Source organism: Oncorhynchus keta, chromosome 5 (assembly GCF_023373465.1).
Source record: "Oncorhynchus keta strain PuntledgeMale-10-30-2019 chromosome 5, Oket_V2, whole genome shotgun sequence".
Taxonomy (NCBI): Eukaryota; Metazoa; Chordata; class Actinopteri; order Salmoniformes; family Salmonidae; genus Oncorhynchus; species Oncorhynchus keta.
The window spans coordinates 36,365,768-36,392,318 of NC_068425.1; the positions used below are offsets into that span (position 1 = coordinate 36,365,768).

General features: G+C 50.4%; 1 pseudogene; it reads right to left on the minus strand.

The window, feature by feature from the left end:
* Positions 1 to 26,551, minus strand: part of LOC118382768 (serine/threonine-protein kinase SMG1-like) — a 122,342-nt pseudogene that overhangs the window by 81,893 nt on the left and 13,898 nt on the right.

The following is a 26,551-nucleotide window of genomic DNA, read 5'->3' on the forward strand; positions in this document are numbered from 1 at the left end:
GGGAGGAGAGAGAGGAGAAAGGAGAGAGAGATGGGAGGAGAGAGAGGAGAAAGGAGAGAGAGATGGGAGGAGAGAGAGGAGAAAGGAGAGGGAGATGGGAGGAGTAAGGAACCGACGGACGTAGGGGAGGAGAGGTGAAAGGAGAGAGAGATGGGAGGAGAGAGAGGAGAAAGGAGAGAGAGATGGGAGGAGAGAGAGGAGAAAGGAGAGAGAGATGGGAGGAGAGAGAGGAGAAAGGAGAGGGAGATGGGAGGAGTAAGGAACCGACGGACGTAGGGGAGGAGAGGTGAAAGGAGAGAGAGATGGGAGGAGAGAGAGGAGAAAGGAGAGAGAGATGGGAGGAGAGAGAGGAGAAAGGAGAGAGAGATGGGAGGAGAGAGAGGAGAAAGGAGAGGGAGATGGGAGGAGTAAGGAACCGACGGACGTAGGGGAGGAGAGGTGAAAGGAGAGGGAGATGGGAGGAGAGAGAGGAGAAAGGAGAGAGAGATGGGAGGAGAGAGAGGAGAAAGGAGAGGGAGATGGGAGGAGTAAGGAACCGACGGACGTAGGGGAGGAGAGGTGAAAGGAGAGGGAGATGGGAGGAGAGAGAGGAGAAAGGAGAGAGAGATGGGAGGAGAGAGAGGAGAAAGGAGAGGGAGATGGGAGGAGTAAGGAACCGACGACGTAGGGGGAGGAGAGGTGAAAGGAGAGGGAGATGGGAGGAGAGAGAGGAGAAAGGAGAGAGAGATGGGAGGAGAGAGAGGAGAAAGGAGAGGGAGATGGGAGGAGTAAGGAACCGACGGACGTAGGGGAGGAGAGGTGAAAGGAGAGGGAGATGGGAGGAGAGAGAGGAGAAAGGAGAGAGAGATGGGAGGAGAGAGAGGAGAAAGGAGAGGGAGATGGGAGGAGTAAGGAACCGACGGACGTAGGGGAGGAGAGGTGAAAGGAGAGGGAGATGGGAGGAGAGAGAGGAGAAAGGAGAGAGAGATGGGAGGAGAGAGAGGAGAAAGGAGAGGGAGATGGGAGGAGTAAGGAACCGACGGACGTAGGGGAGGAGAGGTGAAAGGAGAGGGAGATGGGAGGAGAGAGAGGAGAAAGGAGAGAGAGATGGGAGGAGAGAGAGGAGAAAGGAGAGAGAGATGGGAGGAGTAAGGAACCGACGGACGTAGGGAGGAGAGGTGAAAGGAGAGGGAGATGGGAGGAGAGAGAGGAGAAAGGAGAGAGAGATGGGAGGAGAGAGAGGAGAAAGGAGAGGGAGATGGGAGGAGTAAGGAACCGACGGACGTAGGGGAGGAGAGGTGAAAGGAGAGGGAGATGGGAGGAGAGAGAGGAGAAAGGAGAGAGAGATGGGAGGAGAGAGAGGAGAAAGGAGAGGAGATGGGAGGAGTAAGGAACCGACGGACGTAGGGGAGGAGAGGTGAAAGGAGAGAGAGATGGGAGGAGAGAGAGGAGAAAGGAGAGAGAGATGGGAGGAGAGAGAGGAGAAAGGAGAGGGAGATGGGAGGAGTAAGGAACCGACGGACGTAGGGGAGGAGAGGTGAAAGGAGAGGGAGATGGGAGGAGAGAGGAGAAACATTGCATAAGAATTTTTAAATAATGTTAATCAGCAACGGCTTCTACCACAGAACGCACCACGTCTATATTCATGTTATCAGCTTCTACCACAGAACGCACCACGTCATGTTATCAGCTTCTACCACAGAACGCACCACGTCTATATTCATGTTATCAGCTTCTACCACAGAACGCACCACGTCTATATTCATGTGTGTTTCACGATAACCTGCTGCGTGACAACAACTGTCAGAATATGTACCTGGCGTTGTCGACCACCTTCCGTCCCCAACGATAGGCCCAGCTGGCGAGAGCCGCCCAGGACTTGGCCACCTCCGGAGCCTGACTGGTGGACAACTGGTAGAGCTGCCCCAGGACCAAGTCTGGTTCTCCTACACCCACACTCACTATGGAGGCAGAGAGAGAGAGGGGTTAGGGTGTAGGGGTTAGGGTACAGACTGGTAGAGCTGCCCCAGGACCAAGTCTGGTTCTCCTACACCCACACTCACTATGGAGGCAGAGAGAGAGAGGGGTTAGGGTGTAGGGGTTAGGGTACAGACTGGTAGAGCTGCCCCAGTACCAAGTCTGGTTCTCCTACACCCACACTCACTATGGAGGCAGAGAGAGAGAGGGGTTAGGGTGTAGGGGTTAGGGTACAGACTGGTAGAGCTGCCCCAGGACCAAGTCTGGTTCTCCTACACCCACACTCACTATGGAGGCAGAGAGAGAGAGGGGTTAGGGTGTAGGGGTTAGGGTACAGACTGGTAGAGCTGCCCCAGGACCAAGTCTGGTTCTCCTACCCCCACACTCACTATGGAGGCAGAGAGAGAGAGGGGTTAGGGTGTAGGGGTTAGGGTACAGACTGGTAGAGCTGCCCCAGGACCAAGTCTGGTTCTCCTACCCCCACACTCACTATGGAGGCAGAGAGAGAGAGGGGTTAGGGTGTAGGGGTTAGGGTACAGACTGGAGGAAGAGAGGGGTTAGGGTGTAGGGGTTAGGGTACAGACTGGTAGAGCTGCCCCAGGACCAAGTCTGGTTCTCCTACCCCCACACTCACTATGGAGGCAGAGAGAGAGAGGGGTTAGGGTGTAGGGGTTAGGGTACAGACTGGTAGACCTGCCCCAGGACCAAGTCTGGATCTCCTACCCCCACACTCACTATGGAGGCAGAGAGAGAGAGGGTTAGGGTGTAGGGGTTAGGGTACAGACTGGAGGAAGAGAGGGGTTAGGGTGTAGGGGTTAGGGTACAGACTGGTAGAGCTGCCCCAGGACCAAGTCTGGTTCTCCTACACCCACACTCACTATGGAGGCAGAGAGAGAGAGGGGTTAGGGTGTAGGGGTTAGGGTACAGACTGGAGGAAGAGGGGTTAGGGTACAGATTGGAGGAAGAGGGGTTAGGGTACAGATTGGAGGGAGAGGGGTTAGTGTGTACAGACTGGAGGAAGAGAGGGGTTAGGGTGTAGGGGTTAGGATACAGACTGGAGGAAAAGAGGGGTTAGGGTGTAGGGGTTAGGGTACAGACTGGTAGAGTTGCTCCGGGATCAAGTCCGGTTTTCCTACACTCACAAGAGGCAAAGAGAGAGGGGTAGGGTGTAGGGTAGACTGGAGGAAGAGGGGTTAGGGTGTAGGGTAGACTGGAGGAAGAGGGGTCAGGGAGGGGGGGTGTCCTACCTGTGGTCTCAGCTGTGATTCGGGGCATGCCCTGGTCCTCTAGGGGTAGCTCCAGCAGGGCTGTGATGTTCCGGCTGATGGGGGCATGGCGGCGACCCCTGACCTCTTCACCACCTGTTTGAGCTGAGGGGTCATGTCCTTCCAGTCCGCCAGCAGCCACTTACCTACAGACACAGAGACAGACGGTTGGAACAGAGCATCAGGCATCCATTACCCAGCATGCACAGGGAGACTGGTACCAACCCTGGTACGCCTTGCACCCCCAATAAGAGCCCCTACGTAGGGAATAGGGGGCCATTTGTGACACAGTGGAACCACTACTTACACAGAGTGAGGACGGAGCGACAGGCGGCTCGCTCACACTTCCCTGAGCGACAGAAAGACAGAGCACAGGAACTCAACATCTCCATGGCTACCAGGGACTGACCTGGAGGGGAGACGGGGAGAGGAGGGGAGAGAGGGGAGAGAGGTGGAGGCATGAGAGAGAGTTGGGGGAGGAATAAAGAGAAAGACGAGTAAAGCCAAAACACACACACACACACACACAGAGACACACACACACACTCACCTGCGGTGCAGAGGACTTTAGCCTTCTCGATCTGTAGTTCAGGACCCCACTTCTCCCCCACAGCACCCGCTAGTGACAGACGCCTGAACGCACAGCTCAACCCCTCCTCCGCCCCTCCTCCTCCCCTCGCTGCACTGGCCCAGCAGACGCGTTGCCAGGGCGATGTTCCCCTGTTTCCGGGCGAACTTGACCGCCGTCAGACATAGTTCCATCAGGTGGCCATCCAGCGGAGCAGAGGAGCCTGGGTAATGGAACACAGGAAGAGGGAGAGGGTTAACGTGAGTCACATGACAAAGACACAGCGATGGGGACAACACACACACACCCACACAAATACAGCGAGATATAAAGCACAGCGTTTAAGAGAGCAGAAACAACTCACACAGAGACACACACAGAGACACACACAGGGACACACACAGGGACACACACAGGGACACACACAGAGACACACACAGGGACACACACAGGGACACACACAGGGACACACACAGAGACACACACAGGGACACACACAGGGACACACACAGGGACACACACAGAGACACACACAGAGACACACACAGAGACACACACAGGGACACACACAGGGACACACACAGGGACACACACAGGGACACACACAGGGACACACACAGAGACACACACAGGGACACACACAGGGACACACACAGGGACACACACAGGGACACACACAGGGACACACACAGGGACACACACAGGGACACACACAGAGACACACACAGAGACACACACAGAGACACACACAGAGACACACACAGGGACACACACAGGGACACACACAGGGACACACACAGGGACACACACAGAGACACACACAGAGACACACACAGAGACACACACAGAGACACACACAGGGACACACACAGGGACACACACAGGGACACACACAGGGACACACACAGGGACACACACAGGGACACACACAGGGACACACACAGGGACACACACAGGGACACACACAGGGACACACACAGAGACACACACAGAGACACACACAGAGACACACACAGAGACACACACAGACACACACACAGACACACACAGAGACACACACAGAGACACACACAGGGACACACACAGGGACACACACAGAGACACACACAGGGACACACACACACAGGGACACACACACACAGGGACACACAGGGACACACACACACACACACACACACACACACACACACAGGGACACACACACACAGGGACACACACACACACAGGGACACACACACACACAGGGACACACACACACACACACACACACAGGGACACACACACACACAGGGACACACACACACACAGGGACACACACACACACAGGGACACACACACACACAGGGACGCGGTCTACCTTTCAGCCTGAGCAGTAGCTGTCTCTGGTAGATGGTGTATCTCAGTGCGTGGAGCCACGGCTGGACGTCCTGCTGTTTACAGGAGCTGAGAGCTTCACTGTACAGAGGAATCAGACAGTCCTGGAGAGGAGGAGAGGGTTAGGGGGGTAGTATGTAGACACCCCTGGAGAGGAGGAGAGGGTTAGGGGGGGTAGTATGTAGACACCCCTTCAAATTAGAGGAATCAAACAGTCCTGGAGAGGAGGAGAGGGTTAGGGGGGGTAGTATGTAGACACCCCTTCAAATTAGAGGAATCAAACAGTCCTGGAGAGGAGGAGAGGGTTAGGGGGGTAGACACCCCTTCAAATGAGTGAATTTGGCTATTTCTGCCACACCCGTTGCTGACAGGTGTATAAAACCGATCTCCATAGACAAACATTGGCAGTAGAATGAGAGACTGGTACGCCTTACTGAAGAGCTCCGTGACAACGTCATAGGATGCCACCTTTCCAACAAGTCAGTTGGTCAAACTTCTGCCCTGCTAGAGCTGCCCCCGGTCAACTGAGTGCTGTTATTGTGAAGTGGAAACCTCTAGGAGCAACAACGGCCCAGTCGCGAAGTGGTAGGCCACACAAGCTAACAGAACAGGACCGCAGAGTGCTGAAGCGCGTAGCTCATAAGAATCGTCAGTCCTCTGTTGCAACACTCACCACTGAGTTCCCAACTGCCTTCTGGAAGCAACATCGGCACAAGAACTGTTCATCGAGAGCTTCATGAAATGGGTTTCCATGGCAGAGCAGCCACATACAAGCCTCAGATCACTGTGCTCAATGTCATAATAATAATGGTCTGGGGCTGTGGATGCCAGAGAACGCGACCTTTTCACGGTTCAGGCTAGGACCCTTAGTTCTAGTGAAGGGAAATCTTAACGCTACAGCATACAATGACATTCTAGATGATTCTTTGCTTCCAACTTTGTGGTAACAGTTTGGGGAAGGTCCTTTCCTGTTTCAGCATGACAATGCCCCTGTGCACAAAGCCAGGTCCATACAGAAATTGTTTGTCGAGATCGGTGTGGAAGAACTTGACTGGCCTGCACAGAGCCCTGACCTCAACTCCATCGAACACCTCTGGGATGAATTGGAACGCTGACTGTGAGCCAGGCCTAATCGCCCAACATCAGAGCCCAACCTCACTAATGATCTTGTGGCTGAATGGAAGCAAGTCCCCGCAGCAATGTTCCAACATCTAGTGGAAAGCCTTCCCAGAAGAGTGGGGGCTGTTATAGCAGCAATGTTCCAACATCTAGTGGAAAGCCTTCCCAGAAGAGTGGAGGCTGTTATAGCAGCAATGTTCCAACATCTAGTGGAAAGCCTTCCCAGAAGAGTGGAGGCTGTTATAGCAGCAATGTTCCAACATCTAGTGGAAAGCCTTCCCAGAAGAGTGGAGGCTGTTATAGCAGCAATGTTCCAACATCTACTGGAAAGCCTTCCCAGAAGAGTGGAGGCTGTTATAGCAGCAATGTACCATCATCTAGTGGAAAGTCTTCCCAGAAGAGTGGAGGCTGTTATAGCAGCAATGTTCCAACATCTAGTGGAAAGCCTTCCCAGAAGAGTGGAGGCTGTTATAGCAGCAATGTACCATCATCTAGTGGAAAGTCTTCCCAGAAGACTGGAGGCTGTTATAGCAGCAATGTTCCAACATCTAGTGGAAAGCCTTCCCAGAAGAGTGGAGGCTGTTATAGCAGCAATGTACCATCATCTAGTGGAAAGCCTTCCCAGAAGAGTGGAGGCTGTTATAGCAGCAATGTTCCAACATCTAGTGGAAAGCCTTCCCAGAAGAGTGGAGGCTGTTATAGCAGCAATGTTCCAACATCTAGTGGAAAGCCTTCCCAGAAGAGTGGAGGCTGTTATAGCAGCAATGTTCCAACATCTAGTGGAAAGCCTTCCCAGAAGAGTGGAGGCTGTTATAGCAGCAATGTTCTAACATCTAGTGGAAAGCCTTCCCATAAGAGTGGGGGCTGTTATAGCAGCAATGTTCCAACATCTAGTGGAAAGCCTTCCCAGAAGAGTGGGGCTGTTATAGCAGCAATGTTCCAACATCTAGTGGAAAGCCTTCCCAGAAGAGTGGAGGCTGTTATAGCAGCAATGTTCCAACATCTAGTGGAAAGCCTTCCCAGAAGAGTGGAGGCTGTTATAGCAGCAATGTTCCAACATCTAGTGGAAAGCTTTCCCAGAAGAGTGGGGGCTGTTATAGCAGCAATGTTCCAACATCTAGTGGAAAGCCTTCCCAGAAGAGTGGAGGCTGTTATAGCAGCAATGTTCCGACATCTAGCGGAAAGTCTTCCCAGAAGAGTGGAGGCTGTTATAGCAGCAATGTTCCAACATCTAGTGGAAAGCCTTCCCAGAAGAGTGGAGGCTGTTATAGCAGCAATGTTCCAACATCTAGTGGAAAGCCTTCCCAGAAGAGTTGAGGCTGTTATAGCAGCAATGTTCCAACATCTAGTGGAAAGCCTTCCCAGAAGAGTGGAGGCTGTTATAGCAGCAATGTTCCAACATCTAGTGGAAAGCCTTCCCAGAAGAGTGGAGGCTGTTATAGCAGCAATGTTCCAACATCTAGTGGAAAGCCTTCCCAGAAGAGTGGAGGTTGTTATAGCAGCAATGTTCCAACATCTAGAGGAAAGCCTTCCCAGAAGAGTGGAGGCTGTTATAGCAGCAATGTTCCAACATCTAGTGGAAAGCCTTCCCAGAAGAGTGGAGGCTGTTATAGCAGCAATGTTCCAACATCTAGTGGAAAGCCTTCCCAGAAGAGTGGAGGCTGTTATAGCAGCAATGTACCATCATCTAGTGGAAAGCCTTCCCAGAAGAGTGGAGGCTGTTATAGCAGCAATGTTCCAACATCTAGTGGAAAGCCTTCCCAGAAGAGTGGAGGCTGTTATAGCAGCAATGTTCCAACATCTAGTGGAAAGCCTTCCCAGAAGACTGGAGGCTGTTATAGCAGCAATGTTCCAACATCTAGTGGAAAGCCTTCCCAGAAGAGTGGAGGCTGTTATAGCAGCAATGTTCCAACATCTAGTGGAAAGCCTTCCCAGAAGAGTGGAGGCTGTTATAGCTGCAAAGGGGGACCAACTCCGTGTTAATGACCATGATTTTGGAATGAGATGTTAGACGAGCAGGTGTCCACATACTGTTGGTCATTTAGAGTACGATGAGTGTGTTCTCCAGGGCAGAGCAGCAGTGTAGATGCAGGCTGGCGAGGGTCTGTGTGTGTGTGTGTGTGTGTGTGTGTGTACCTCCTGTCCGCTCAGTGTGTTCTCCAGGGCAGAGCAGCAGTGTAGCTGCAGGCTGGCGAGGGTCTGTGTGTGTGTGTGTGTGAGTGTGTGTGTGTGTGTGTGTACCTCCTGTCCACTCAGTGTGTTCTCCAGGGCAGAGCAGCAGTATAGCTGCAGGCTGGCGAGGTCTGTCTGTGTGCGTGTGTGTGTGTGTGTGTGTGTGTGTGTGTGTGTGTGTGTGTGTGTGTGTGTGTGTGTGTGAGTGTGTGTGTGTGTGTGTACCTCCTGTCCACTCAGTGTGTTCTCCAGGGCAGAGCAGCAGTATAGCTGCAGGGTGGCCAGAGTGGGCAGGCCGTCAGAGAGGGTGAGGGTGGAGAGGCGGAGGGGACCCAGAGAGATCCGACCCGTCTGCTTCAGATAACGGACCAGGGTACTGTAACACACACACAGAACACGTAAGATATTACCTCTCCTTCCTCCCAGTGTCTTCACTTCCTGTCGCTGATAGAAAAGGAAATGACTGGTATCAGAAACAAGGTGGAAACTCCCACTAAGTCTCCACCAATTACCGAAGCGTTTAGACAGGTGGGAAGGAGTGAACGAGAGTGTACATAGTCTGTCCCAAATGGTTCCCTATATAGTGCACTCCTTTTGACCAGGGCCCATAGAGCAGCACAGACAGAACCGGCAGTCAGTCCAACAGAACTCAGCTCAATCTAAATGGTTCCCTATATAGTGCACTCCTTTTGACCAGGGCCCATAGAGCAGCACAGACAGAACCCGCAGTCAGTCCAACAGAACTCAGCTCAATCTAAATGGTTCCCTATATAGTGCACTCCTTTTGACCAGGGCCCATAGAGCAGCACAGACAGAACCGGCAGTCAGTACAACAGAACTCAGCTCAATCTAAATGGAACGTGGAAGACATCATGGAAGAGCTCAATGAAATACTGGTGTCTACTCGCTCTCCCATTGGATGACAGAGCCAGAGGTCCCCGCCCATCTCTCACCTCCTCCAATGGGGTTTTGAGAAGGAGACGAGGTGTATGCGATTGAGATCTTCCCAAAGTGTTCCACAATCCAGCAGGTTTTTGTTCCTACCCAGCACTAACACATTAATACAGGATTCAACTAAAAGTGATCTCCAAGATCCAATGAGAGACTCACTCCGAGGTGGGCATGGCCTTCTGTTCCTGCTCGTGATTGGCCGTTGTCATGGCAGCCACTGCGCTCCGCAGCAGCTGCACCTCAATGGCCTTCTGCAGTTCTGAGGGGTCCGGACTCAACACTGCCGGGAGGAGACGCTTCAGGTCTACACACACACACACACACACACACGTTAGAAACAAAGAGACACGTTAGAAAAACATACACCATTAAGACACACACCTCTAAGGAGAATAGACTCAAAACTGAAGGGGGCAGTCTCAGACACCCTCCTAACTAGTTTATTCTTGGAGCAGGTGGAGTTGAGCAGGCCTTAGTCCTCTCTCTCTCCCTCCTACCTAGTTTATTCTTGGAGCAGGTGGAGTTGACCAGGCCGTAGTCGTCTCTCTCTCCCTCCTACCTAGTTTATTCTTGGAGCAGGTGGAGTTGACCAGGCCTTAGTCCTCTCTCTCTCTCCCTCCTACCTAGTTTGTCCTTGGAGCAGGTGGAGTTGAGCAGGCCTTAGTCCTCCCTCTCCCTCCTACCTAGTTTGTCCTTGGAGCCAGTAGAGGTGGAGTTGAGCAGGCCGTAGTCGTCTCTCTCCCCCGCCAGGAGCTCCAGCTGAGCACGGCATTCTGGGAAGTCTCCGTCCTCGAAGCAGCTCAGTGCCCGTACGTAGTTGAAGTCTGTCTTCAGGTGCACGCTCGCCGCGGCAGGGTTACCAGGGTTCTTCTTGAGGGCGTGCACGCTGGCCTGCCACTCCTGCACCGAGGACCAATCGCCGAGGGCCACATAGCACTGGCATGCCTTATTGGCAAGGAGGTTGAGCACCTCGGAGGAACACTCGTTGGACTTGAGGAGAACCGTCTTCCTGCCGTCACCTGAAGGAGAGAGAGAGGGGAGAGGCAGAAGGAGAGAGAGAGGGGAGAGGCAGAAGGAGAGAGAGAGGGGAGAGGCAGAAGGAGAGAGAGAGGGGAGAGGCAGAAGGAGAGAGAGAGGGGAGAGGCAGAAGGAGAGAGAGAGGGGAGAGGCAGAAGGAGAGAGAGAGGAGGAAGGAGAAGAGAGGAAAGGGGAGAAGCGGAAGGAGAGAGAGAAGAAAGGGGGAGGAGGAGAGAGAGAGAGAGGAGGGGAGAGGCAGAAGGAGAAGAGAGGAAAGGGGAGGAGGAGAGAGAGAGAGAGAGAGGAGGGGAGAAGCAGAAGGAGAAGAGAGGAAAGGGGGAGGAGGAGAGAGAGAGGAGAGGCAGAAGAAGAAGAGAGGAGAGGAAAGGGGGAGGAGGAGAGAGGGGAGAGGCAGAAGAAGAAGAGAGGAGAGGAAAGGGGGAGGAGAGAGAGGAGGGGGGAGGAGAGAGAGGAGGGGAGAGGCAGAAGGAGAAGAGAGGAAAGGGGGAGGAGGAGAGAGGCAGAACAAGAAGAGGAGAGGAAAGGGGGAGGAGGAGAGAGAGGAGGGGAGAAGCAGAAGAGAGGAGAGGAGAGGAAAGGGGGAGGAGGAGAGAGGCAGAAGAAGAAGAAGAGAGGAGAGGAAAGGGGGAGGAGAGAGAGAGGGGGGAGAAGCAGAAGAAGAAGAGAGGAGAGGAAAGGGGGAGGAGAGAGAGGAGGGGAGAAGCAGAAGAAGAAGAGAGGAGATGAAAGGGGGAGGAGAGAGAGAGGAGGGGAGAAGCAGAAGAAGAAGAGAGGAGAGGAAAGGGGGAGGAGGAGAGAGAGGTGGGGAGAAGCAGAAGAGAGGAGAGGAAAGGGGGAGGAGGAGAGAGAGAGGAGGGGAGAGGCAGAAGGAGAAGGAGGAGAGAGAGGGGAACACCTGGTTATTATCAGCTAGTGGTTGCCTCTGGAATGTCCCCCTATTCCGCGTTCTCACCATTGTATTTGGGGCTGGCTGTGTTAGAGCTGTGTGTCTCTCATCGTTGTGTTCGGGGCTGGCTGTGTTAGAGCTGTGTGTCTCACCGTTGTGTTTGGGGCTGGCTGTGTTAGAGCTGTGTGTCTCACCGTTGTGTTCGGGGCTGGCTGTGTTAGAGCTGTGTGTCTCACCATTGCCAGTGTGTTTGGGGCTGGCTGTCTTAGAGCTGTGTCTCTCACCATTGCCGTTGTGTTTGGGGCTGGCTGTGTTAGAGCTGTGTGTCTCTCACCATTGCCGTTGTGTTTGGGGCTGGCTGTGTTAGAGCTGTGTGTCTCTCACCATTGTGTTTGGGGCTGGCTGTGTTAGAGCTGTGTGTCTCTCACCATTGTGTTTGGGGCTGGCTGTGTTAGAGCTGTGTCTCTCACCATTGCCGTTGTGTTTGGGGCTGGCTGTGTTAGAGCTGTGTGTCTCTCACCATTGTGTTTGGGGCTGGCTGTGTTAGAGCTGTGTGTCTCACCATTGCCGTTGTGTTTGGGGCTGGCTGTGTTAGAGCTGTGTGTCTCACCATTGCCGTTGTGTTTGGGGCTGGCTGTGTTAGAGCTGTGTGTCTCTCACCATTGTGTTTGGGGCTGGCTGTGTTAGAGCTGTGTGTCTCACCGTTGCCGTTGTGTTTGGGGCTGGCTGTGTTAGAGCTGTTGGCTCCGCCCAGTTTGAGGAGTGAGCGGTCGAAGCCCTTAATGGAACAGTCCATCCCCGTCACGGCACACAGCTGTTCCTGGTACTCCACTGCAGCCTTCTCAAACCTAGAGAGAGGTATGGGTTACTATAGGGTATTTACAGAGAGGTATGGGTTACTATAGGGTATTTACAGAGAGGTATGGGTTACTATAGGGTATTTACAGAGAGAGGTATGGGTCACTATATGGTATTTACAGAGAGGTATGAGTTACTATAGGGTATTTACAGAGAGGTATGGGTCACTATAGGGTATTTACAGAGAGGTATGGGTTACTATAGGGTATTTACAGAGGTATGGGTTACTATAGGGTATTTACAGAGAGAGGTATGGGTTACTATAGGGTATTTACAGAGAGGTATGGGTTACTATAGGGTATTTACAGAGAGGTATGGGTCACTATATGGTATTTACAGAGAGAGGTATGGGTCACTATATGGTATTTACAGAGAGGTATGGGTTACTATAGGGTATTTACAGAGAGAGAGGTATGGGTCACTATAGGGTATTTACAGAGAGGTATGGGTCACTATAGGGTATTTACAGAGAGAGAGGTATGGGTTACTATATGGTATTTAGAGAGAGAGGTATGGGTTACTATAGGGTATTTAGAGAGAGAGGTATGGGTTACTATAGGGTATTTACAGAGAGAGGTATGGGTTACTATAGGGTATTTACAGAGAGAGGTATGGGTTACTATAGGGTATTTACAGAGAGGTATGGGTTACTATATGGTATTTACAGAGAGGTATGGGTTACTATAGGGTATTTACAGAGAGAGGTATGGGTCACTATAGGGTATTTACATAGAGGTATGGGTTAGTATATGGTATTTACAGAGAGAGAGGTATGGGTTACTATAGGGTATTTACAGAGAGGTATGGGCTACTATATGGTCTTGACAGAGAGAGAGGTATGGGTTACTATAGGGTATTTACAGAGAGGTATGGGCTACTATATGGTCTTGACAGAGAGCGGTATGGGTTACTATATGGTCTTGACAGAGAGAGGTATGGGTTACTTACTATATGGTCTTGACAGAGAGAGGTATGGGTTACTATAGGGTATTTACAGAGAGGTATGGGTTACTATATGGTCCTTTAACAGCATCTATGGACAACAGAGGTGTGTACTACCTGCTTCTTGACTATATTTAAAGTGGCAATCAGCAGTTGAAACAATAAAGCGTACTCACTGCCCCGTTTGGGTAAAAAGCTGAGGGATGGGAATGGAGAAATGTAACCACTCAACTTCACAGACAGAGCTTTGGATTTAAGGACCGACCATCATTGACATCATAGACAACATTCCAGTTGTAACCAGCCATGACATCATAGACAACATTCCAGTTGTAACCAGCCATGACATCATAGAGCAACATTCCAGTTGTAACCAGCCATGACATCATAGAGCAACATTCCAGTTGTAACCAGCCATGACATCATAGAGCAACATTCCAGTTGTAACCAGCCATGACATCATAGAGCAACATTCCAGTTGTAACCAGCCATGACATCATAGAGCAACATTCCAGTTGTAACCAGCCATGACATCATAGAGCAGCATTCCAGTTGTAACCATCCATGACATCATAGAGCAGCATTCTAGGTGTAACCATCCATGACATCATAGAGCAACATTCCAGTTGTAACCATTCATGACATCATGGAGCAAAATTCTAGGTGTAACCATCCATGACATCATAGAGCAACATTCCAGTTGTAACCATCCATGACATCATAGAGCAGCATTCTAGTTGTAACCAGCCAAGACATCATAGAGCAACATTCCAGTTGTAACCAGCCATGACATCGTAGAGCAACATTCCAGCTGTAACCAGCCATGACATCATAGAGCAGCATTCCAGTTGTAACCATCCATGACATCATAGAGCAGCATTCTAGTTGTAACCAGCCAAGACATCATAGAGTAACATTCCAGTTGTAACCATCCATGACATCATAGAGCAACATTCCAGTTGTAACCAGCCATGACATCATACAGCAACATTCCAGTTATAACCATCCATGACATCATAGAGCAACATTCTAGGTGTAACCATCCATGACATCATAGAGCAACATTCTAGGTGTAACCATCCATGACATCATAGAGCAACATTCTAGGTGTAACCATCCATGACATCATAGAGCAACATTCTAGGTGTAACCATCCATGACATCATAGAGCAACATTCTAGGTGTAACCATCCATGACATCATAGAGCAACATTCTAGGTGTAACCATCCATGACATCATAGAGCAACATTCTAGGTGTAACCAGCCATGACATCAGAGCAACATTCTAGGTGTAACCATCCATGACATCATAGAGCAACATTCTAGGTGTAACCAGCCATGACATCATAGAGCAACATTCTAGGTGTAACCATGGTGAGGCTGTATAGTGTTTGTTTATATTTACTTTCAAAACATTTGTATAAAACAAGCTTATATTTTAGGTTCTGATGGGAACTAAGATCATGAGGCATTTAGAAAGTTAAATCTGTCAAGAATTGCCCCTTAAATACACTAAGCTTGGCCTCCACTTGACACACACACACACACACACACACACACACACACACACACACACACACACACACACACACACACACACACACACACACACACACACACGGGTGGTTTTCCTTACCGCCCTTCAGCCTGTAGTGCCACAGAGCTGACCCAAGCCAGACTCTTGCCAGTGTTGGTGAGACTCCAGGCAGCTAAACCCTGGATAGCCTCAGGACAGTGAAGTTCACACAGAGCCTCTACCAGCATCACCAGAGGAGCCTCCAACTCTGGACCCTACAGAGAGGAGACATGGGGGTCAGTTATAGATGACCAGAGGAGACCTGGGGGTCAGTTACAGATGACCAGTAGAGACATGGACCCTACAGAGAGGAGACCTGGACCCTACAGAGAGGAGACATGGGGGTCAGTTACAGGTGACCAGAGGAGACCTGGGGGTCAGTTACAGATGACCAGTAGAGACCTGGACCCTACAGAGAGGAGACATGGGGGTCAGTTACAGATGACCAGTAGAGACCTGGACCCTACAGAGAGGAGACATGGGGGTCAGTTACAGGTGACCAGTAGAGACCTGGACCCTACAGAGAGGAGACATGGGGGTCAGTTACAGGTGACCAGAGGAGACATGGGGGGTCAGTTACAGGTGACCAGTAGAGACCTGGACCCTACAGAGAGGAGACCTGGACCCTACAAAGAGGAGACCTGGACCCTACAGAGAGGAGACCTGGGGGTCAGTTACAGGTGACCAGTAGAGACCTGGACCCTACAGAGAGGAGACATGGGGGTCAGTTACAGGTGACCAGTAGAGACCTGGACCCTACAGAGAGGAGACCTGGACCCTACAGAGAGGAGACATGGACCCTACAGAGAGGAGACATGGGGGTCAGTTACAGATGACCAGTAGAGACCTGGACCCTACAGAGAGGAGACCTGGACCCTACAGAGAGGAGACATGGACCCTACAGAGAGGAGACATGGGGGTCAGTTACAGATGACCAGAGGAGACATGGGGGGTCAGTTACAGGTGACCAGTAGAGACCTGGACCCTACAGAGAGGAGACATGGGGGTCAGTTACAGATGACCAGAGGAGACCTGGACCCTACAGAAAGGAGACCTGGACCCTACAGAGAGGAGACATGGACCCTACAGAGAGGAGACTGGACCCTACAGAGAGGAGACATGGGGGTCAGTTACAGGTGACCAGTAGAGACCTGGACCCTACAGAGAGGAGACCTGGACCCTACAGAGAGGAGACATGGGGGTCAGTTACAGGTGACCAGTAGAGACCTGGACCCTACAGAGAGGAGACCTGGACCCTACAGAGAGGAGACCTGGACCCTACAGAGAGGAGACCTGGGGGTCAGTTACAGGTGACCAGAGGAGACCTGGGGGTCAGTTACAGATGACCAGTAGAGACCTGGACCCTACAGAGAGGAGACATGGGGGTCAGTTACAGGTGACCAGAGGAGACCTGGACCCTACAGAGAGGAGACCTTGACCCTACAGAGAGGAGACATGGGGGTCAGTTACAGGTGACCAGTAGAGACCTGGGGGTCAGTTACAGGTGACCAGAGGAGACCTGGACCCTACAGAGAGGAGACATGGGGGTCAGTTACAGGTGACCAGTAGAGACCTGGACCCTACAGAGAGGAGACATGGGGGTCAGTTACAGGTGACCAGTAGAGACCTGGACCCTACAGAGAGGAGACATGGGGGTCAGTTACAGGTGACCAGTAGAGACCTGGACCCTACAGAGAGGAGACATGGGGGTCAGTTACAGGTGACCAGTAGAGACCTGGACCCTACAGAGAGGAGACATGGGGGTCAGTTACAGATGACCAGTAGAGACCTGGACCCTACAGAGAGGAGACATGGGGGTCAGTTACAGGTGACCAGAGGAGACATGGGGGTCAGCTACAGGTGACCAGTAGAGACCTGGACCCTACAGAGAGGAGACATGGGGGTCAGTTACAGGTGACCAGAGGAGACATGGGGGGGTCAGTTACAGGTGACCAGTAGAGACCTGGACCCTACAGAGAGGAGACCTGGACCCTACAGAGAGGAGAAATGGGGGTCAGTTACAGGTGACCAGTAGAGACCTGGACCCTACAGAGAGGAGACCTGGACCCTACAGAGAGGAGACATGGGGGTCAGTTACAGATGACCAGAGGAGACATGGGGGGTCAGTTACAGATGACCAGAGGAGACATGGGGGGTCAGTTACAGGTGACCAGTAGAGACCTGGACCCTACAGAGAGGAGACATGGGGGTCAGTTACAGGTGACCAGAGGAGACCTGGGGGTCAGTTACAGGTGACCAGGAGAGACCTGGACCCTACAGAGAGGAGACCTGGACCCTACAGAGAGGAGACCTGGACCCTATAGAGAGGAGACATGGGGGTCAGTTACAGGTGACCAGAGGAGACATGGGGGGTCAGTTACAGGTGACCAGTAGAGACCTGGACCCTACAGAGAGGAGACATGGGGGGTCAGTTACAGGTGGCCAGTAGGGACCTGGACCCTACAGAGAGGAGACATGGGGGTTAGTTACAGGTGATGTATTTAGTAACTTCAGGTAAAGGGGTCGTGGTTGAAAACAGTTGACTGACTGTTGGAACAAGGTAATGCTGAGTGTGTTTCCCTGTGTGGTCAAGTACACTAGGTTCAGTTGAGGCTCTGGTCAAAAGTAGTGCACTATATAGGGAATAGGGTGTGGTTTAGGACACAGGCCTGGGACTGTGCGTCTCTCCTCCCGTTACCAGAGTGCTGCTGTTCTGGATCTCAGTCAGCAGGTCCAAGCCGTGGCGCACGGTGACTGCTGGTTGGCCGGACAGAAGCCCCACCCTCATCAGGGCCAGGCGGATACGAGTCAGCCAATCCTGGCAGGTCTGACGGTTGGTATAGAAGAATGTTCTGATACCCTGGATACACACACACACACACACACACACACACACACACACACACACACACACACAGAGAGACAGACAGAGACAGAGAGAGACAGACAAAGAGACAGACAGAGAGACACACAGAGAGAGACAGAGACAGAGACAGAGAAAAACAGTTAACATTAGGAGCTGGGGGCAACTTGGGGCTGTGTGTGCACGCGTGCACCTTGGGTGGTGTGGTCAGCACGTAGGAGCTGTACATCAGTATCTCATAGTGTAGGTGTGTGTGTGTGTGTGTGTGGTGTGTGTGTGTGTGTGTGTGTGTGTGTGTGTGTGTGTGTGTGTGTGTGTGTGTGTGTGTGTGTGTGTGTGTGTGTGTGTGTGTGTGTACCTTGGGTGGAGCGGTCAGAGCGTTGGCACAGCCCTCATAGGCGTTGTACATCAGTTTCTCCAGGTTTTCCAGGAACTGCAAGAGCAGCGCCAGACGCAGCTGGTTGCTATGGTGACCGTCGTCTGTGTCACCGCCGCTCCATTGGCTGAGCTCCTGTTCAGTGTTCAGACTGTGGGCCGCCAGGCTGCGGATTATACCTGGAGAGGAGGGAGGAGAGGAGGAGAGGAGGGAGGAGGAGCGAGGGAGGAGAGAGGAGGAGAGAAGGGGAGAGGAGGAGAGGAGGGAGGAGGAGCGAGGGAGGAGAGAAGGGGAGAGGAGGAGAGGAGGGAGGAGGAGCGAGGGAGGAGAGAAGGGGAGAGGAGGAGAGAGGGAAGGAAGGGAGGAGAGGAGAGAAGAGGAGAGAGGGAAGAGGAGAGGAGGAGAGGGAGGAGGGAGGAGAGGAGAGAGGGGAGAGGGAGGGGAGGAGAGAGGAGCGAGAGAGGAGCGAGAGAGGAGCGAGAGAGGAGCGAGAGAGGAGAGAGGGAGGAGAGGGGAGGAGCGAGAGAGGAGCGAGGGGAGGAGAGGGGAGGGAGCGAGAGAGGAGCGAGGGAGGAGAGGGGAGGGAGGAGAGAGGGGAGGGAGGAGAGAGGGGAGAGAGAGGGGAGAGGAGAGGGGAGAGGGGGAGAGGAGAGGGAGAGAGAGGGAGGGAGGAGGAGAGGGGGAGGAGAGGGAGAGGGAGAGAGAGGGAGGAGAGAGGGAGGAGAGAGGGAGGAGAGAGGGAGGAGAGAGAGGAGAGAGGGGAGAGGAGAGAGGGAGAGAGAGGGAGGGAAGGGAGGAGAGAGGGAGGAGAGAGGGAGGAGAGAGGGAGGAGAGAGGGAGGAGAGAGGGAGGAGAGAGGGAGGAGAGAAGGATGGATATGTTCTTGAAAGAGGCAACATGTAAATCCAGAAAGTGTATAGGATGGAATAGGGGGATCAATATACTTTCAAATGACTCAAACCAAATGGAAACTGTGTAGAAATGATAATGGACCTGCATTTGGTACAGTTTCATGACTGTGTCCAGCTGGCTCACAGACTTATCACCGATCTGAGAGCTAGACAGTCAGGGAGCATTGGAAATTCCCAAAACCATTTTGAAAGTGAAAGAAATAACGTTTTCAGTGTGGCCCTCCTGAACTTTCTGAAAAGTAAATGTGGCTCACAGGGAAGACTGAGTTTAAACCAGGGGTGTCAAGGGTCTAACTGGCAGGACATGGGCGCTACAGGGGAGGAGCTACAGGGGAGGAGCTACCGGGAGGAGCTACCGGGGAGGAGCTACAGGGGAGGAGCTACCGGGAGGAGCTACCGGGAGGAGCTACAGGGAGGAGCTACCGGGAGGAGCTACAGGGGAGGAGCTACAGGGGAGGAGCTACCGGGAGGAGCTACCGGGAGGAGCTACCGGGAGGGCTACCGGGAGGAGCTACATGGGCGGAGCTACCGGGAGGAGCTACCGGGAGGAGCTACCGGGAGGAGCTACCGGGGAGGAGCTACAGGGGAGGAGCTACAGGGGAGGAGCTACCGGGGAGGAGCTACAGGGGAGGAGCTACATGGGCGGAGCTACAGGGGGTGGAGCTACATGGGCAGAGCTACAGGGGAGGAGCTACATGGGGCAGAGCTACAGGGGTTCAGAAATGCAAAGAACAGCCCCTCTCCAGGCCTCCCCCACCTTATCAACAACATGTTAAAAAAAATCATGGGGAAAACTCTGGACTGAGTGTGTGTTTTAGTGTGTGTGTGTTTCAGTGTGTGTGTGTTTTAGTGTGTGTAACAGCCCGTACCCTCTATGGTCTGGAAGGTGTCCTGTGCCCGTCCCAGCGGGGTACGGAGTTTAGACAACACTGTGAACTGAGCTGCCTCCCACACCGCCCACTGCCACAGCACTGCCTCAGTCTTCAGCAGAGCCCGCGGTACACACACACCGCCACCCGCACCGGAGACACACACACCCCCTTCACGACCTGACGAGACACCCTCGCGCTTCTCCAGGCGCTGGCAGCTGTGGTACAGACGCTCCAACCACGGTTCTTTACTGTAGGAACACACAGGTGAACAGATAAAACACAGGTTAGCATATATCCACACACACACACACACACACACACAGGTTAGCATATATCCACACACACACAGGTCAGCATATATTCACACACACACACAGGTTAGCATATATCCACACACACACACAGGTTAGCATATATCCACACACACACACACACACACACAGGTTAGCATATATCCACACACACACACACAGGTTAGCATATATCCACACACACACACACAGGTTAGCATATATCCACACACACACACACACACACACACAGGTTAGCATATATCCACACACACACACACAGGTTAGCATATATCCACACACACACACACACACACAGGGTTAGCATATATCCACACACACACACACAGGTTAGCATATATCCACACACACACACAGGTTAGCATATATCCACACACACACACACAGGTTAGCATATATCCACACACACACACAGGTTAGCATATATCCACACACACACACAGGTTAGCATATATATACACACACACACAGGTTAGCATATATACACACACACACACAGGTTAGCATATATCCACACACACACAGGTTAGCATATATCCATCCACACACACAGGTTAGCATATATATACACACACACACAGGTTAGCATATATCCACACACACAGGTTAGCATATATCCACACACACAGGTTAGCATATATCCACACACACACAGGTTAGCATATATCCACACACACACACAGGTTAGCATATATCCACACACACACACACACACACACAGGTTAGCATATATCCACACACACACACACAGGTTAGCATATATCCACACACACACACACACACACACAGGTTAGCATATATCCACACACACACACACACACACATATATCCACACACACACACACACAGGTTAGCATATATCCACACACACACACACACACACACAGGTTAGCATATATCCACACACACACACACACACACAGGTTAGCATATATCCACACACACACACACAGGTTAGCATATATCCACACACACAGGTTAGCATATATCCACACACACACACAGGTTAGCATATATCCACACACACACACAGGTTAGCATATATCCACACACACACACACACAGGTTAGCATATATCCACACACACACACACACACAGGTTAGCATATATCCACACACACACACACAGGTTAGCATATATCCACACACACACACACAGGTTAGCATATATCCACACACACAGGTTAGCATATATCCACACACACACACAGGTTAGCATATATCCACACACACACAGGTTAGCATATATCCACACACACACACAGGTTAGCATATATCCACACACACACACAGGTTAGCATATATCCACACACACACACAGGTTAGCATATATCCACACACACACACACAGGTTGGCATATATCCACACACACACACACAGGTTAGCATATATCCACACACACACACAGGTTAGCATATATCCACACACACACAGGTTAGCATATATCCACACACACACAGGTTAGCATATATCCACACACACACAGGTTAGCATATATCCACACACACACAGGTTAGCATATATCCACACACACACACAGGTTAGCATATATCCACACACACACACAGGTTAGCATATATCCACACACACACACAGGTTAGCATATATCCACACACACACACAGGTTAGCATATATCCACACACACACACAGGTTAGCATATATCCACACACACACACACAGGTTAGCATATATCCACACACACACACACAGGTTAGCATATATCCACACACACACACAGGTTAGCATATATCCACACACACACAGGTTAGCATATATCCACACACACACACACACACACAGGTTAGCATATATCCACACACACACACACACAGGTTAGCATATATCCACACACACACACACAGCATATATCACACACACACACACAGGTTAGCATATATCCACACACACACACAGGTTAGCACCACACACACACACAGGTTAGCATATATCCACACACACACACAGGTTAGCATATATCCACACACACACACACAGGTTAGCATATATCCACACACACACACAGGTTAGCATATATCCACACACACACACAGGTTAGCATATATCCACACACACACACAGGTTAGCATATATCCACACACACAGGTTAGCATATATCCACACACACAGGTTAGCATATATCCACACACACACACACAGGTTAGCATATATCCACACACACACACAGGTTAGCATATATCCACACACACACACAGGTTAGCATATATCCACACACACACACAGGTTAGCATATATCCACACACACACACAGGTTAGCATATATCCAGACACACACACAGGTTAGCATATATCCACACACACACAGGTTAGCATATATCCACACACACACACACAGGTTAGCATATATCCACACACACACAGGTTAGCATATATCCACACACACACAGGTTAGCATATATCCACACACACACACAGGTTAGCATATATCCACACACACACACAGGTTAGCATATATCCACACACACACACACACACAGGTTAGCATATATCCACACACACACACACACAGGTTAGCATATATCCACACACACACACACACAGGTTAGCATATATCCACACACACACACACAGGTTAGCATATATCCACACACACACACAGGTTAGCATATATCCACACACACACACAGGTTAGCATATATCCACACACACACACAGGTTAGCATATATCCACACACACACACAGGTTAGCATATATCCACACACACACACAGGTTAGCATATATCCACACACACACAGGTTAGCATATATCCACACACACACAGGTTAGCATATATCCACACACACACAGGTTAGCATATATCCACACACACACAGGTTAGCATATATCCACACACACACAGGTTAGCATATATCCACACACACACAGGTTAGCATATATCCACACACACACAGGTTAGCATATATCCACACACACACAGGTTAGCATATATCCACACACACACACAGGTTAGCATATATCCACACACACACACACACACACACAGGTTAGCATATATCCACACACACACACACACAGGTTAGCATATATCCACACACACACACACACAGGTTAGCATATATCCACACACACACACACACAGGTTAGCATATATCCACACACACACACACAGGTTAGCATATATCCACACACACACACAGGTTAGCATATATCCACACACACACACAGGTTAGCATATATCCACACACACACACAGGTTAGCATATATCCACACACACACAGGTTAGCATATATCCACACACACACAGGTTAGCATATATCCACACACACACAGGTTAGCATATATCCACACACACACACACAGGTTAGCATATATCCACACACACACACAGGTTAGCATATATCCACACACACACACACACAGGTTAGCATATATCCACACACACACACACACAGGTTAGCATATATCCACACACACACACAGGTTAGCATATATCCACACACACACACAGGTTAGCATATATCCACACACACACACACACACACACAGGTTAGCATATATCCACACACACACACACAGGTTAGCATATATCCACACACACACACAGGTTAGCATATATCCACACACACACACACAGGTTAGCATATATCCACACACACACACAGGTTAGCATATATCCACACACACACACAGGTTAGCATATATCCACACACACACACAGGTTAGCATATATCCACACACACACACACAGCACATCACACACACACACACAGGTTAGCATATATCCACACACACACAGGTTAGCATATATCCACACACACACAGGTTAGCATATATCCACACACACACAGGTTAGCATATATCCACACACACACAGGTTAGCATATATCCACACACACACAGGTTAGCATATATCCACACACACACACACACACACAGGTTAGCATATATCCACACACACACACACACACAGGTTAGCATATATCCACACACACAGGTTAGCATATATCCACACACACACACAGGTTAGCATATATCCACACACACACACACAGGTTAGCATATATCCACACACACACACAGGTTAGCATATATCCACACACACACACAGGTTAGCATATATCCACACACACACACAGGTTAGCATATATCCACACACACACACAGGTTAGCATATATCCACACACACACACAGGTTAGCATATATCCACACACACACACAGGTTAGCATATATCCACACACACACACAGGTTAGCATATATCCACACACCCACACAGGTTAGCATATATCCACACACACACACACACAGGTTAGCATATATCCACACACACACACAGGTTAGCATATATCCACACACACACACAGGTTAGCATATATCCACACACACACACACACACAGGTTAGCATATATCCACACACACACACACAGGTTAGCATATATCCACACACACACACAGGTTAGCATATATCCACACACACACACAGGTTAGCATATATCCACACACACACACAGGTTAGCATATATCCACACACACACACAGGTTAGCATATATCCACACACACACACAGGTTAGCATATATCCACACACACACACAGGTTAGCATATATCCACACACACACACAGGTGAGCATATATCCACACACAGGTTAGCATATATCCACACACACACAGGTTAGCATATATCCACACACACACAGGTTAGCATATATCCACACACACACAGGTTAGAATATATCCACACACACACACAGATTAGCATATATACACACACACACACAGGTTAATATATCCACACACACACACAGGTTAGCATATATCCACACACACACACAGGTTAGCATATATCCACACACACACACAGGTTAGCATATATCCACACACACACAGGTGAGCATATATCCACACACACACACAGGTTAGCATATATCCACACACACACAGGTTAGCATATATCCACACACACACAGGTTAGCATATATCCACACACACACACAGGTTAGCATATATCCACACACACACAGGTTAGCATATATCCACACACACACAGGTTAGCATATATCCACACACACACACACAACTTAGCAGAACACACACACAAAGTTTCCCCTTCCCCATTCTGGTCCCTCGTGCGAATCGAACCCACAACCCTGGCGTTGTAAGCCCCAAGCTCTACCAACTGAGGCACACGTTAGCCCCCCCCACGGAGCCAGGTAGCCTACCCTCCGCGGTGCTGGCTGCCATAGAGGATGAAGCTGATGAGGTCACTGAAGTCCTGGGGGTGAAAGGTGCTGCTGGGGGCGGCTCATGTGACGACGGACCACCAAGGAGATCTCCTCTATCTCTGGGTGGCTGTGGTTACTGCAGGGTCACACACACATTAAGGTTACTGCAGGGTCACACACACATTAAGGTTACTGGAGGGTCACACACACATTAAGGTTACTGCAGGGTCACACACACATTAAGGTTACTGCAGGGTCACACACACATTAAGGTTACTGGAGGGTCACACACACATAAGGTCACTGCAGGGTCACACACACATTAAGGTTACTGCAGGGTCACACACACATTAAGGTCACTGCAGGGTCACACACATTAAGGTCACTGCAGGGTCACACACACATTAAGGTTACTGGAGGGTCAGGGTCACAGGGTCACACACATTAAGGTCACTGCAGGGTCACACACACATTAAGGTTACTGCAGGGTCACACACACATTAAGGTTACTGCAGGGTCACACACACATTAAGGTTACTGGAGGGTCACACACACATTAAGGTTACTGGAGGGTCACACACACATTAAGGTTACTGCAGGGTCACACACACATTAAGGTCACTGCAGGGTCACACACACATTAAGGTCACTGCAGGGTCACACACATTAAGGTTACTGCAGGGTCACACACATTAAGGTTACTGCAGGGTCACACACATTAAAGTTACTGCGGGGTCACACACATTAAGGTTACTGCGGGGTCACACACACATTAAGGTCACTGCAGGGTCACACACACATTAAGGTTACTGCAGGGTCACACACACATTAAGGTTACTGCAGGGTCACACACACATTAAGGTTACTGCAGGGTCACACACACACACTAAGGTTACTGCAGGGTCACAACACAATATGAGGAAGGTATTCTCAGTGTAGACATTATTAAGGTTACTAGGGTCACACACATTATTAAGGTTACTAGGTATTCACACACATTATTACTAGGGTCACACACATTAAGGTCACTAGACAAAGACAATATGAGGAAGGTCATTCTCAGTGTAGATAAAGACAATATGAGGAAGGTATTCTAGTAGATAAAGACATTATGAGGAAGGTATTCATATTATTATTATATCTATTAGATAAAGACAATATGAGGAAGGTATTCTCAGTGTAGATAAAGACAATATGAGGAAGGTATTCTCAGTGTAGATAAAGACAATATGAGGAAGGTATTCATAGTGTTTGGTATTCTCAGTGTAGATAAAGACAATATGAGGAAGGTATTCTCAGTGTAGATAAAGACAATATGAGGATGG